The 16,481-nt window shown below is 40.3% G+C and overlaps 1 protein-coding gene across 1 annotated transcript in view; it reads right to left on the bottom strand.

The window, feature by feature from the left end:
- The window catches only part of LOC134800273 (RIMS-binding protein 2), a 39,684-nt gene extending 30,111 nt beyond the window's left edge, over positions 1-9,573 (bottom strand). The window contains exon 1 of the mRNA XM_063772782.1: positions 8,785-9,573. The gene's annotated coding sequence lies outside the window, so the exon portion shown is untranslated. The remainder of the gene's footprint in view (positions 1-8,784) is intronic.
- Between the last annotated feature and the right edge of the window lie 6,908 nt (positions 9,574-16,481).

Here is a 16,481-nt window from a genome sequence, read left to right on the forward strand (position 1 = left end):
TAACACGAATGAAGTATGAACAGTGATAGGTATAACTTAGTATGAAGGACATATGAATGGCTTATTTGGGCGAAATAAAGAACTACGACAGCCTGGAATGCAATTACATCGAGCTGGAATGCCTCACACTTACATCTATACCCACATACAAAACCTACCTACAGGCGTGACTCATAAGTAGATATATCAGATAGTAGGATATTAGTATTAGTATAAAAAGGTATCTCCTGAATACTCTATAGGGGATGTGTTACCCTACAGAGTATTCATGACAGACTTGCCTAAGTATTTTAACTCCCAAATGTAAACCTATTATAATATTTAAATTTTATTAAGTATAGTAGACTCCACAGTCAAACTAAATGTAGTTTTGTGGAGCATTGTCCTTACAAAAAAGTTGTAACTTCTTGTATAATAAATAACTATAATAAATAAATAGTTGAGGGCCTACTACATAATACCTACTACATTACACGGCTGTCAGCCATTGCGACCTTTGCGATCTCAGGAATAAGTAATTTTAGGGTACCTATTCCTGAGACGTAAAGAATAAAAAAACGTTAACGAACCTAGCTTTTGGAATTTGGATAGCTTTAAAAATATGATAAAAATGTATTAAAACACCGTCGGTGAGGCTATATGTAGCCCGAAGCAAAAACACAAAAGGAAATGAATGATTCTGAATGATGTATGGTTCAAGTATCAACTTATCCAAATGGGATATTTCTGCTTAACCGCGTCCATTTGCTTCCCGTTATTTATCTTCATGCTAGAAGCACTTGTCGTTTAAACACGTCCCTCGTTTCTTGGCGTCATCAATCTTGTCGCATAAACACGTCGGCAACAGCCCCGTTTTTAAACATGTCCTCAATCGACATCTAAATATGATGTATGGATTAAGCATTCGCTGATTTAAGTATCTTCCTGGTTTGTTTTTGTACCTACAGCCTACAGAGATGCAAGATTACCCTGATGTAGGCTTAGCACAAGAATGGCACGACACTATCTCGCCCGCGAGATAGACACCCGTCTTTTTCTCAATGTACTAAAAATACCATTATATTATTATACCATGAGAGGGACGAGATTGGTGGGTTTAAGAGTTCTATCGACTTTGCAACAAAATGCGTGCGATTTTCGTAATGCAATTTTGCGGAATTTAGTCGATCGATTGATACCTAATCGCTTCCGATTTTTTGAAGTGAAAGAAGAAAAAGAAGGTGTAAAACATAAAAAAATACAAAATACAGTGCTTTATAAAAGACGGCCCAAAAGTACGAACAAATATCATAAAAGAACTAATAGCTTCTAATAGAGAAAAAAAAAATTTTTTTTTTCTTTATTAAGGGGCTTTTGAGAATAAAATCTTAAGACTTAAGTGAAGTGTAGGTATTTATATAGAAATATGCATGTAATATATGGATGTAACTGTTTTAGCGATAAAAATTGTTCTGATTTTGTTGCTATTAAAAAGGAAATCATTGTTTTTACTTCCGCTTTGTATTTATTGCCCATTGACTCGGCTCACTAAGTATGTGCACGTAATATTGATAAAATACATAAGTTGAATCCGCATTGGGCTAGCGTGGGGACCATAGCCCAAGCCCTCTCGCGCATGAGAGGAGGCCTGTGCCCAGCAGTGGGACGTATATAGGCTGAAATGATGATGATGATGACATAAGTTGACATCAATTTGACATTGAATGTTGGGGAAAAAATCTCGTGTACCTACGGGGCCCAAAGATTACCAGTTCGCCGGACGATATGAGTCTGTCAGTTGTTCGGAGCTGTCAAATTTGCCATTTAACTGACAGGCTGATATCGTCCGGCGAACTGGTAATCAGTGGGCCCCTTGCCCTTACTCTCTCCTATATTTATCAATTACATGAGCTGTCAATGATGTCATCGGTAGGTGCGTTATCACCTTCGAGCAACACCGGCTTCCGACAGTTATCACTGTTATCAGACGAGGTAATAAATACGGCCCACGAAAATCGATATGATGCAAAGTAAATTTAAAGTGCACCAATTCTTAATCTCCTCATCAGAACTGAATTTTAACTAAAATAGGATGATTTCGAAATAATATTTTTCCGAATTGATTGAAAATGATTGGGCTTAATAAAACCAACATACAATCGAATTGAGACTCTCCTTGATCCTTTTGAATATTGAAATCGGTAAAAATTATAACTAAAAGAGTAGATAAAAATCTGTTAGCTGTTTTGAGGGTTCCGTACCTCAAAAGGAAAAAACGGAACCCTTATAGGATCACTCGTGCGTCTGTCTGTCTGTCCGTCTGTCACAGCCTGTTTTCTCCGAAACTTCTTCTTCTTCTTCGTCGTAACCTCATGACTGAGGGTCGTGACCGCCATAAGTTGCGTTTTCTTGGATTGCTCTCCAACCTGGCCGATCTTCTGCCTTCCGCATAGAGCCCTGGAACTTGACGCCTGTGACTGCCTCAATGGCATCAAACCAGCGTGTGGGTATTCTGCCTCTGCCTCTTCTGCCCTCAACCTGGCCACCGATCATCAACTTCTCTAGACTGTCGGGTTCCCGCCGGGCCAAGTGCCCAAAGAACCCGAGGATTCTCCTGAGACAGACAGTAGATAGACGGGTTTTTATGTTGAGCTCGTTCAGAATAGACACGTTGGTGCGATGCGCTGTCCATGAGATGCCCAACATTTTGCGCCAGCACCACATTTCGAACGCGTCTATTCTTGCCCTTGTGCGAGCTTTTAGGGTCCAAGTTTCCGCTGCATAGAGAAATATGTAGAAAACGAGAGTGCGCATGAGGCGTATTTTTGTGTTGCGCTTGATGTTTCTGTTTTTCCATATTTTCCCCAGCCGGTTGACAGCTGATTTGGCCATTTGCCCACGCCTTATCACTTCCTTATCGCAGTCCCCGTTATTACAAACTAGTGACCCCAGGTACACAAATTCCTGCACCGTATCCAGGTTACGCAGTTCGTAAGTCCTCTGCATCTGGTCCGCTCGGTCCACAAACATAAGTTTGGTCTTGCTCCTATTGATGAGAAGTCCATATTCTGCGCTGACATCCTCGATCCTGCGCAATAACTCCGAGAGTTCGGCTTCATTGGTGCCAATAATGGTGGTGTCATCGGCAAACCGAAGGTTGCTTATTAATTGGCCGCCAACCCTTACACCTCTCTTCCAGCCGTCCAGTACACGGCGCATTATATGTTCTCCGACCAGATTAAAAAGCTGAGGGGAGAGTATGCAGCCTTGCCTGACGCCTCTTTCTGTTTTGAAGGGATGGGAAATGTCGTCATCTAACCGCACTCTAGTGCTACCGTTCAAATCGAGGTTCTTCACAAGGAATACTAGGTGTTCTGGTATACCCATTTCCTTCATTACTCCGAACATTTTGTGCCAGCTGATGCAGTCGAAGGCTTTTGCGTAGTCGATGAAGCAGAGCACCATCGGTACATTCAATTCTCTGCATTTCTCTATGAGCTGCCTAATGTTCAAGATTTGCTCACGCGTCCCTTTGCACTTAACAAACCCGGCCTGTTCTTTCGCGATTTGTTTTTGAATGAAGTGCTCCAGTCGTTTGTTGATAATGCTGAGCAAAACCTTGCCTGCATGAGAAATGAGCGAAATGGTCCTATAGTTTTCACATTTAAGGGTGGAACCTTTCTTGTGCAGAGGAATTATGATCGATTCCGTCCAATCGTCTGGCCAGCTACCCGTCCTCCAGACTTTAAGGCAAACGTTGTGGAGAATTTTTATGCCATCAGTACCTAAATGCTTGATCATTTGTGCGGTAAGACCATCACCACCACAAGCTTTCAGCTTTAGCTTCGCAATTGCAGCTTCCACTTCGCACATTAGGATATCTGGTTCTTTAACTGTATAATCAAGCCTGTTAATGTGTGCCTCTTCCACATTTGAACTGTAAAGCTTTTGGCAGTAGTTCCTCTATCTTTCCAGAACACGCTCCTTTTCAACGACGGGTTTGCCACTCTCATCTCCGATGGACCATGTCTTCGGTTTGTATTCCTTGGCGAGTAATTTGACTTTCTGGAACAAGTCCTTAGCATGAGCTGCATTCGAATGCTTTTCAATATCGTCACATATTGAGTCGATATACTTGCTTCTGTCTTGTCTACATAAACGCTGAACGCAGGCGTTGAGCTGAGCATATTCCACTCGTTCTTCCTCTGTAGACAGGCCTTGCAACTTCAATGCTTTCCTTTCTTCGACAGCGTTCCAGGTACTGTCAGTCATCCACTCTGCCTTGGCACCAGTACTTGCAGGAAATTGTTTGGCTGCATCAAGAGCAACGGCTTTCAATGACTCCCAGGTAGCGTTTGCGGATTCAAAAGGGTCAATATCCATTGTGCACAAACGGGATTTGACCAGATCTTCGTAGGGTTCCTCAGCGCCCGTCGGTAACTTTATGACCCTCGTGGCTTTTTGATACCTTATCTCTTTTAATCTGATCCTGAAGGTAGCAACCAACAGCTGATGGTCGCTGCCGCAGTCAGCTCCAGGACGTGTTTTTGTGGATAGAATAGACGATCTCCACCTTCTACCTACCAAAACATAATCTATTTGGTTACGATGCCCTGTAGGAGATTGCCAGGTATAGAGACGTCGCGGATGTTGCTCAAACCACGAGTTCATGATGGTTAGCCCATATTCGGCACAGAAGTCGAGCAATCTCTCGCCCCGCTCGTTCCGTGAACCTAGGCCATAGCTCCCTACAACTTCTCTGAGGTGTTCATCGTGACGAGTGCTTCCGATTTTTGCGTTAAAATCACCAAGGATGATGGTTGTCTCCTTACTCGGGACGTCCTGGTATAGCCTTTCTAGGTCACTATAAAACTGGCTTATGCTCTCCTCTGACGAAGTTGATGTAGGCGCATATACCTGCATCAGCACAATCGGGTTAGGGTGCGCCGCAAGTTTCAGGGTAGCAATTCTGTCACTGAAGGCATTGTACCCTAGCACCTTATTACGCAACTGCCTAGAAATTAGGAAGCCCACGCCGCTGAAACTGTTGTCCTGACTACCGGCATTGATCCTGAGCATGCCACTCTGTGATATGCAATGGCCACTCTCCTTTATATGCGTCTCACTTAGGCCCAACACGTCCAATCCATGTCTAGTCATTTCCTGTTCTATTATCTCTATCTTTCCAGTCATCTGCATGCCACGCACATTCCAGGTCCCTATCTTGAGAGCATTTTCTTTGGTAGTGAGTCGACTTGTGTGTGGTGGTATCTGTCCAGCAGTAGCCCAATTTCTGCAAGGAGCCTGCGGACGAACTCGCTTGCAGCCGGTAGCCAATTTCACACCAGGAGACCCGGAACCGCCCTGGCGCCGGGCGTCAGCCGGGTCGCATGACCAGTCGTTACTTATCACATTAGCTCTACTCATGGTGGTTTTCTTGGGATTTTAGATGCGGTCGTTTCCCGTTCCGTTCCGCCCCAGACATTTTAGAGGGTATTTGAACCTCAAGGTCGCTGAAGTCTCTTCTGGCCAGTTGCCTGGCGAGGTGAATGGTTATACCGCCATTTGCTCGGTCGCCAGAGCCTCGTCTGTTATCTAGCAGGGGGCACCGCGATGGCTGGGAACCATCGCCATCGGCTATTCATAACGAACCACCGATGCGGGCAGGACAGGTTGACAGTAGGGTCGGTTAGATGTTATTACCGTTCACCCCTTACCCCCTTGAAAATAATACACAAAATAGTTCTTTAATACCTATAGATGACAGGAAGACCTATTAGTAATGTGCAGTCAAGCGTGAGTCGGACTTAATGTACGGAACCCTTGGAATGCGAGTCCGACTCGCACTTGGCCGGTTTTTGTTGGGTAGAATACTTAAATTACTTAAACGAGTTGCGTGTAAAGTGTTAATGTCGCATGTTGATGATGGATTTTAAAGACCTTTTAATTGGGGGTTTGCAAGTAGGCACCAACTACTGCGAAATTAAAGTTGTTAAGAAATTATTTGACTAAGTCTGTTAAGAAAGTATAATTCGCTAGGTACTAATAACATCTCTCTAATTATAGAGAAAATAAACGAATATCACCTTGCCGAGGGGTGATTTTTTTATTGTAGTTTAGGTTTAGGGATGTTTTATTTTTATTAATTTAGAATAGTTAGATACTTTTAGTTTATAAGTTTTTATACAATATTCATTTGTTTAATGGTTCAATAGAGAAAATATCTTGTAGGTACATTGAAGTGCCATAAAACTGAAACTGTGATTGCTCTGTAAGTTTTGGTCAAAATAAAAAAAATCGCGTTTTCTGCACACACTAAACATAATTTCTTTTTACATCTTGCCAAAAAAAACATTGCAGCGAATAAGAAAACTTTTTATTGTTATTTAGGTACTTAGGTACACAGATAAAAATTGCGAGTTTCCTTTACAACTTTAATGTCTGTTTAGGCATGTCTAAACCAAGCCACATAGTGGCAGTGTCACAGCTAAAAAGGCATTTTCACAAACGAAAACTGATGTTCACAAAAAAAATCCTTATCTCTAAAACAAAGTCGATTTCAGGAAACTTTGTATGACATTTTAGTCTGTAAATGCGGTCAAGAATACATCTTTAAAATCTGTCGGGTTTAATAGGCCCACGGTGTATAGTATGACTGCATTCCAAGATATTTGTGAGTAAAGAACGCGAGTACCTCGGTCCCTGCTCAAAGTAGGTCACCAATAAAAGTTACCAAAACAACATCTGGACCACACCGCAGCACGTACGGATTATTAAACATTATTCATTCAGTACATGTAAAATACAATTATTAAGGTTAAGATTTGGTTGGTTAGTAATTACAGTAAGTGAGCCGACACTGATACGTTCGATTTAAGTTTCAATCGAGCATAGGTACCTACTTGTTTAGTGGTTCAGAAATTAAAAACTAGTGGTATAACTCAGTGAAAAAAAAGGTTTTTTTTAATATAAAAAACCAGCCAAGTGCGAGTCGGGCTCGCGTTCTAAGGGTTCCGTACATTACACAATTTTTAGGGGTCCGTACCCAAAGGGTAAAACGGGACCCTATTACTAAGACTCCGCTGTCCGTCCGTCCGTCCGTCTGTCACCAGGCTGTATCTCACGAACCGTGATAGCTAGACAGTTGAAATTTTCACAGATGATGTATATCTGTTGCCGCTATAACAACAAATACTAAAAACAGAATAAAATAAAGATTTAAGTGGGGCTCCCATACAACAAACTTGATTTTTGACCGAAGTTAAGCAACGTCGGGCGGGGTCAGTACTTGGATGGGTGACCGTTTTTTTTGCCGTTATGGCATTATGGTACGGAACCCTTCGTGCGCGAGTCCGACTCGCACTTGCCCGGTTTTTTAACAATGTATTTTTTATGTGAAACGTGAGTGAAATGTCTAAAAAAAATCCTCGATCGAAAAATAAGGGTCGGATCAAAAACTAAGTAAGTGTCCGACTCACGCTTGACTGCACATTTCTAAGGTTTTCCTGTCATCTATAGGTAAAGAACTATTTTGTGTATTTTTTTCAAAATTTTAGACCCAGTAGTTTCGGAGATAAAGGAGGGGAGGGATGGTCATTTTTTTCCTAATTTCTTGAATTACCCTAAAAAAATGTTTTTTTTTTTAATATCAATCTAATAAGATTTTTACAGATATTAGGTAATTTTATAGTACAGTCGAAGTCAAAGATATGTTTACACAATTTGCCTAAGGACTATGGTGCAAAAGTGTAAACATATTTTTGACGTCGACTGTACATATGGTGCTAGCGGTTACTGGCACTATACATGCGTATGTCGAAAATTTAAAGGGCCTTATGTACTGTAAAACCTTGTACAATGCACGTGCGAAAAGGTAATTCGCTACTTTTCGCACTTGTATCGCAATGTACTATTAATAAATTTATGACCTTTTTACCCAACCATGGGAAGAGTGATGATTATGATTTTATGTATGGTTGTAAGTACATTTATACATAGGTATGTATTAAGTATATATTGTGTCGTATGTTCCACCGTAGCATCCAAATTACTGAACTGATTATTGTAAATGAGTTTTCAATCAGTTAATTTGTATCACGCAGGGCTATCATAGGCTTCATATTTAACCGACTTTTTAACTCGTAATAAGGAATTTTCTTTTACTTACGTGAAAATGTACTATTGTATGACCAGAATACAGTCCTAGCTAAATCTTTCTGCATTTATTAAGTATGCTTTCAAATTTTAAAATGCAAAATTAAGAAGCCATAACCCGTGTATGACCCACTAAGCTGACCTAAAACAGCTTGAAACAACGGCTCTTGTAGTATATAGTGCTTGCCTACCTCATTTTACATACTGAGACAATAAGTAGCTAACAAAAATCTGGATCTAACAAATACCATCAAACCTTTATTACAGAAAGGTCAGCCATCACAAATGCCAAGTTCATCAAATATAGAAGGCATCCAAAACAATAAGGAGATTGATCAATACAACGGTTGCCTACAGGGAACCCAACTATTTACAGGCGCGATACCTACAGGCAATATGGCGGCCGGCTGGCTCGTTACTTTCACATTACCACCTCTAATCGGTTCCTCGGGCTATTCCACAGGAAATATAAAGAGTTTTCTCGCAAGGGATAACGACGAGGCGATCGATACAGGTCGCACTTCAATAACCACTTGTCTTTTACACGAATCAGAACAGCTACGCTTTGTTATCGTTCATATCCTTACCTATAGTTTAAGCCTGTCGCTCGAGGAGTACTTAGCTACGGATGGTAGTTGACTAGTTACTTACCGAGGCAGCTCCTTCCGCGGATTACATGGGATCCAGAGCACAGTGCACCAAGCTAGCGGGCTAGTTCGTGTAACAGTTGCACCTTCGAGTGGGCACGTCTTGCGTAACATTTATGTAACAGGACACATGCCTCACGCGAGCCAAACCGCACCGTCACAGGCTCGCGCCCCAGGCCTCGGCCTACATCCTGCCATTTTGGAATCGAGGCGGGCGCTCGGGGCGGCGGCGCGGGACCCCCTAACTGTAATCACAGCGCGCGTCCTCAGCTCGCGGGCTACGGTTTCTATGTTATAACCGGGATGTCACAGCGGTCACTACGTACGGAGGGAAAATAAAAAAGTGTGAGTCGGTCGGGCGGAGCGGTCGGCCGGCTGTAAGGGGCACATGCCTGCCGCTCGATAGGCGGGCGCAGGCGCGGGGCGGCGGCGGCGCCCCGTGACGTCACACCGCACTCGCGACGCGCGGCGCTGCTCAATGAGCCGCCGTGCTCACTCCGGCACCACACGCCTTCATTATTTAACAATCACTGTCACTCCGTACCTCGGATTAATGGCCCACTGACCGACTGCAATCAGATCTACTATCTCGGTTTCATCGATTTTATGGAAATTCAATTCGGTTCATGTTTTAACGAATGCAGTTTCGAGGTGGCGTAATGACTGCGCATAATAGTATGGAAATGAGGTGCCAAGGAGAGTATTTTAATGGGCCACTAGACTATTTTAACGTCACCCTACACCGACGCATTTTTGAAGGACACCCTGCGTCGTGAAAATTATTTGCATATTTGCTCTCCAAGTTATGGACCCTACATTAATTCCTTTCATATTTAACCATGACCTTCTGAGGTAATTTGTCACAATCGATAGATTACTTATGGCAAACTGTTCTATATTATTAAAACTACGCTCGAGAGCTGACTGAATGAAAATTTTCCCTAGAATATAACCCATTCTAGATACTAAAGTATTTGAACAAATTAAATTATTTCAGAAAAATATTGTTTAATTTGTTTTTTTATCAAGTAGAAACACTACTATATAAATTATAAACTGAAATAAATGTCATATACTAAGAAAAAGTGACCAAGGCCTCTAGTGCCCCAGGTTGGAATCGAACCAGCATCCTCTAGTATCGCGGCAGGTGCCTAAGCCACTCGGCCACCGGGCCACAGCGGCATAGGTCAAATTTTCCAAGTATATGCACTTCTTACTGAAGGCTTATGGCGCCCCCCGTTCTAGATGTTCTTTAGTGTACTTCTTACATTACATACATTACTTAGGACTCTTAGGAGGTATCAAATGTTATTTATATGACTGTTTTCTTCTTTAATAAGGACGTCGGTATCTAAAACATCTAAGTCAGGTATTTTAATTCTTGATCAAACAATATACCTATCCACTATGCAGGTTTCGTCCAAAATGCACTTTAAGGGCATCCTCAATCCTCACCAAAACTTATTACCAACTTAGTACCACAAGGGGGCTGTCGCAAATGTTGATAATTCAGTACTGTAATTAGAATCCATTTCTACAGCTCTTGCACTATTGGAATGACGGACTGACGTTGACTGAATTTTCGAAGTTCGCGGTTCCAGAAGGCGTACCGAAAAAATCGGATCGATTATTTTTTTTTTTTTTTTTCAGTACACACCTGCAATAATATGATAACTCTTCGAAGGCCGCAAAAATATGTGACACGCTCTTATGGCTCTACAAATAAGATCGTGTCAGATATTTTAGCGGCCTTCGTTGTGTACCATAATATATGGAACGCCTAGTATGTTAACCAACATATTAATTGGCTAAATAGGATAACGTACCTTTTGCGCGTAGATATGCATCACTGCCAATAGAAGATGAACTGATGTGTACAATTTTAAGCTCCTATTACACTTCCTGCACTTCAAGCGGATTACACTAACGTCATTTTGCATATACACCTTGTTTACAACTTCGCTTGCACAGGATTCCTCGTCACTTGCATTACCATCATCGCTTTCATGTACTTCAACATTCTGTGTATCAACTCTTTTCGAAACTATACTTCTTTCGGATTCTACGTCACTTGACAAATCTTCATTACTTTTAGTCACTCCATCAGTACGAAAGATTTCAATCTCACTAGATTCTACATAAATTGAACTGTCACTTTCATTTATTTCCTCGCTTCGCGTATAAACTTTTTCAATTGTCTCGTTTTTGAACTCATCATTTATTTTATCCATATCGTTTGCTTCATTTTCATCCGTTTGCCTTTCCGTGACTTGATTGTCTCTTGAGCTATAGAGAGATCTATTTGCCTCTCCGTTTGTTTGTGTAATAACTGTTTTAAAGGCTCCATTTTCATTATTCTCTACATTACTAGATCCTTCACCTTCCTTGACGTCTGTTTTAGAAACTGGTAAATTTCCATCGTTCGCTACTCTCCCAGATTCAATCCACACTTCTAGATCATGTATTGCACTACTTGATCCGGTTTTGACACAGAAAAAGTTCAATAGACATTGTCCGAAATCATCGAAATAATGTATTAGGTTTTGCAAATTCATTTTGTTGATTTAAATATACATACGTGATTGAGAATGTGTGGTTTGATATAGCAATGAGTTTTTGGCTTTGTTTCCCAATAGCACAATAAACTGATAACGGTTTACCAGTTAATGAAAAAGTGATAAAACACTGTGCACGTCTACTCAGACTTAATTATTTAAGCAACTAGATTGCTAACTAGCTTTATTTTTAGATAAATCAATGCAAGAGATATTTTCTAAAAAAAAAAAAGAAAAAAATGGCTTCGATCTTTGAAGGTTCTGTACAAATTTATTTTGCCTGGGTATTATGGGCCATTTATATATTTATTTAAACTTTATTGCACAGTAAAAATTGTACAAAAGGCGAACTTAATGTCAGAAGGCATTCTCTACCAGTTAGGCCACTGTTGTCTTTTAAATAAATAAATTGATTGATCGATTAATATACCTATATCCCATAATGTGCCGGGACCATTCTATTTCAATTTTAATAGGGCTGATTTTTTATTTGTTGTCGTTTTCTTTTCGTCAGTTTTTGTTACATAGATAGGATTCTCTATTAGTCTATTCTATACAATATAAGCGCAATTTCTCCGTATGTCGTAAATAAATCTTCCTGGTTACGAATAACGAACATGTATGGAATTTCCGTGTTTATTTCACCCGGAATGAGGAGTTTTTCAAACTTACCAAATTTTATCAAAATGAGACAAAAATCGACACCAAAATAAAAATCGGCCCAATAATGAAATATTCTTTCCTAGTCTATGTGACTTGACTCACAAACATAACGATTTGACTACACAATGTATTGTTTAAGAAGAACGGAACCTTAAAAGGGGGGTTATAACTGTCGCAAGGGTGTCGGGTGTAACAAATCCTCTCTTTCTCTTTCTAATGCTCGTTCTTATCAGTGCAATAAAGACGGATATCTATTTCATGACACTGCATTGAATTGGCTAATTAAAAAGAAAAAGATGGCATAACAAAATTATGTCATGCTTGTTTTTTAGGGTTCCGTACCCAAAAGGTAAAACGGGACCCTATTACTAAGACCTCGCTGTCCGTCCGTCCGTCCGTCCGTCCGTCCGTCTGTCCGTCCGTCCGTCCGTCCGTCTGTCTGTCACCAGGCTGTATCTCACGAACCGTGATAGCTAGACAGTTGAAATTTTCACAGATGATGTATTTCTGTTGCCGTTATAACAACAAATACTAAAAACAGAATAAAATAAAGATTTAAATGGGGCTCCCATACAACAAACGTGATTTTTGACCAAAGTTAAGCAACGTCGGGCGTGGTCAGTACTTGGATGGGTGACCGTTTTTTTTTTTGCATTTTTTTCCGTTTTTTTTTTTCATTATGGTACGGAACCCTTCGTGCGCGAGTCCGACTCGCACTTGCCCGGTTTTTTTTATAGGGTTTAGGTTCTATAAAAACTTAAATTATAAATGTGCATTTTTAGTTTTGTTCTCGATAACTGCTCTAACAATTCTAAAGGCTTGGCAACGCGCTTGTGATACTACCCCTGGACTTGCAATCGTCTACGGAATTCGGTAACTGTTAACATAAGGCGGAAGACGTGATTATGAGTTTTTCTTGCTTAAAGTCATGCATTATTTTTTATTGAATCTTTGGAACTATAACTTAAGGCACAGAGTGTATAAGATAATTTTTAAGAAAAAAAAACTGACTTCTATGGGGGCCGGCCTTCTAGATGGTGCACTATGTAGAAAAGGAGGTAAAACCACCCACTTTTCTACTAGCATTTCGCTTCTGTAAGGGTCGTAGTTCTAGCCTAACCCAATCCACTCCTCTGATGTTCGGTTCTGTGAGGATCGCAGTTCGAACATAATCAAACCCACTTTTCAAGTAGCATTTCGTTTCTGTAAAGCTCGCAGTTCTAACCTAACCTAACCCTTGTTCGGTTCTGTGAGGATCGCAGTTCAAACCTAACCTAACCCGCTTAACGGCGCATGCGGTGTACGGGGGTTTGAGCGGGTGGGGCTAGTAAGATTGGCATCATCATACTTTATACCTACATTTTATGGTAGGTAATCATAGTGGTTTATTTAGTTAAGGTATCATAGAGGTTTTCCGGCTCAAGGTCCGGGTCTGAGTCCGGGTCCGAGTCCGGGTCCGAGTCCGGGTCCGGGTCCGAGTCCGGGTCCGGGTCCGAGTTCGGTTACACGTCCGGGCCCAAATCCGGGTCCGAGTCCGGGTCTGAGACCCCGGGTCCCAATCCGGGTCCGAGTCCGGTTCCGAGCCCGGGTCCGAGTCGGGGTCCGAGTCTGGATCCGAGTCCGTGTCCGAATCCGAGTCCGGGACCGAGTCCTGGTCCGGGTCCGAGTGTAGGTCCGGGTCCGAACCGGAACCGGGTATGAGTCCGGTTCTGGGTACAAGTCCGGGCCGCAGTCCAAGTCAAAATCGAAATTCGAAATCACCAAACGTGTACTATGCGTCGTTGAAGAGTTCTGTTCTGGTCATCATCAGCAGTTCCACTTCATCAAATGCGACAGTTTTTAATGTAAATGCTTGATTTTATGATGAAAATACAAAAAAATCTCGATCTTGACAAAAATGTGGCTTAAAAACTTAACTTTCTTAACAAACATAACGAAGACTACAAATCGCCAAACGTGAACTATGCGTCGTTGAAGAGTTCCGTTCTGATCATCATCAGCAGTTCCACTTCATCAAATGTCACTTTTTTGGATGTATATGCTTAATTTGTTGATAAAACCTCAAAAATCACTATATATGTATGCCTTTCAGATTTGAGGAGTTCCCTCGATTCTTCATGGATCCCATCATCAGAATTGGGTTTTGACAAAAACGGGACCAATCTGTATGCATATACATGTTGCAGTCAAAAGTGTGAACTGGTCAAAAGAACTTTTAACCGACAAAAACAGGCAAAACTGCTTTTGACGAGCATGTTGGTCAAAAGTAGTTTTACCTGAAAATCATACCTATTTCTGGCAGCAGTTTCGTTTTTAGGGCGTAGCAAAAAAAAAATAACCCTAACCTACCTATCTCTGGGAACAGTTTCGTTTTTAGGGCGTAGCAAAAAAAATAACCCTAACCTACCTATTTCTGGGAGTACTTTTGACTGATAGTAACAGTCACAATTACTATTAACCAATGATTTTCAGGTAAAACTACTTTTGACCAACATGCTCAGTCAAAAGCAGTTTTGCCTGTTTTTGTCGGTTAAAAGTTCTTTTGACCAGTTCACACTTTTGACTGCGACATACATACAACCAAAAAAAGAATTTTCAAAATCGGTCCAGTAATGACGGAGATATGGAGTAACAAACGTAAAAAATAAAAAAACATACAACCGAATTGATAACCTCCTTCTTTAATTGAGATTTGGAAGTCGGTTAAAAAGGATAAGTATTATTTTATCGGCAAATTTTAAAAATTGGGACATGGTACAGGATCAAAACACATTTATTGACTATTATTTTATTTACAAATACATGTATGTATTTAACGATGATTTGGTTTGATCAATAACATTGATATATTTTTTTCTAAAAATGTAAAATTTCTTAAAACATTAAACTTTATAATTGGCAACATTTGAATATAATAACTTAAACAGGTTATATAGAGTCTGTGCGGAAAAGAAAGAGAATATATGGGATCCAATATATTCTACGACTCTTCTCTTCCCGCGCAGACTCTAAGACATCGGTTACACGCTAATTCTGGCGTCAGTTCAGTCCATCAGTCTGGACAGACTGACGGGAGAATTATCGTGTAACACGCGGACTGATGGTCTGGACTGATGAAAATTTAAATTTTTAGATAATATTCGTCAGTCCATTTTGAATGACAGAAAACTGATAGGAGACTGATCCTGTAACCTGATCGTGTCATTCTTGCGTCAGTCACCATATTAGACAAGACTAAATGACTGTGTTGCGTTCTGTGTCCAAACGGCGACTGTGTCGTAATTTTTGTCGTGTTGTCAGTCTGGACTGATCATGTAACCGTGTTCATTTTCCATCATTCTGGCATCAGTCAAAACTCGAATGGACTGATGGGCTGAACTGACGCCAGGATTAGCGTGTAACCGATGTCTAAGTATTAAGTGCTTAATACGCGGTGTTTAGGGAGCCAGTGTGATTTTTAAAAGAATGATTTTGATTTTATATATTCCGCGTAGAGTATTAGGCACTTTAGGAGTTGACTATGATTGTAATGTTAAACAACTACAAAATTATCAATGAGTTTAAAGCTCAAATACATTCTGAAGAGATTACTTACAAAACGTAAAGTCCCTTCATCTGGAAAAAAATATAGTGATATTTATTTATAATATAAGCGTAGTATAAAACTTAGCTTAACAGAATACATCTAAACTACAATGATATGTACAACCATGATTATAAGGATTAATATTTAATAAAAGTAGGTATGGTAACTTTTAAACAGGACGCCTAAATGTTACAATTTTTTAATATACCCTGAATTTGCAAACCAATCTTTTCAAGATAAGATTGATATTTGTTAACAACACAATTCAGACAGTAACCTGTGAAATGAGGGCCTCATGAGATACATTATAAAGCAAAATCCGTCCAGAGGATTAACAAATGACGTGCAGATATAATTTCATATAAAGATTTGAAAACGAGTTATAAGGACCTCAGTTCAACAGGTTTTAATTTATAAGGTTCACATGTACCTTTTTAATTATCTCATAAAATAAGACTTTCAAAGCATAACACCAACATTTAAAAGATCTAATAGAATTTCTAGAAAAATAGATTTATTAAGAGTAAGATATTGAGCAATTGTCCAAGCTCGATAAAAGGAAAAATCCTACGTATTTTGGCAACTTACCTAAAACTAGTAAACAACACGATAAAACCCTGTTACGTAATTCGGAGAGGGGTGCCAATTCCAGTCACGGACTTATGAAAATAAATAATGGCCCAAATAAAACTAATTCAGATACTCGGTCGGTAGACGGTCTCAACTCTATTAAACATTTCATACATTTAGTACGGTTTAACGGAGATTAAGAAACAAAATAAGAAACTGATTTAGTTTTCTGTTTGGTTTAAAACAACAGTGCTTCTATGTTTTGACAGGAAGATGTGTAAATTAACTGGTAACACTTTCTTGACCAATGATAAAGAACATAAGGTG

This window comes from Cydia splendana, chromosome 19 (genome assembly GCF_910591565.1).
Source record: "Cydia splendana chromosome 19, ilCydSple1.2, whole genome shotgun sequence".
Lineage (NCBI taxonomy): Eukaryota > Metazoa > Arthropoda > Insecta > Lepidoptera > Tortricidae > Cydia > Cydia splendana.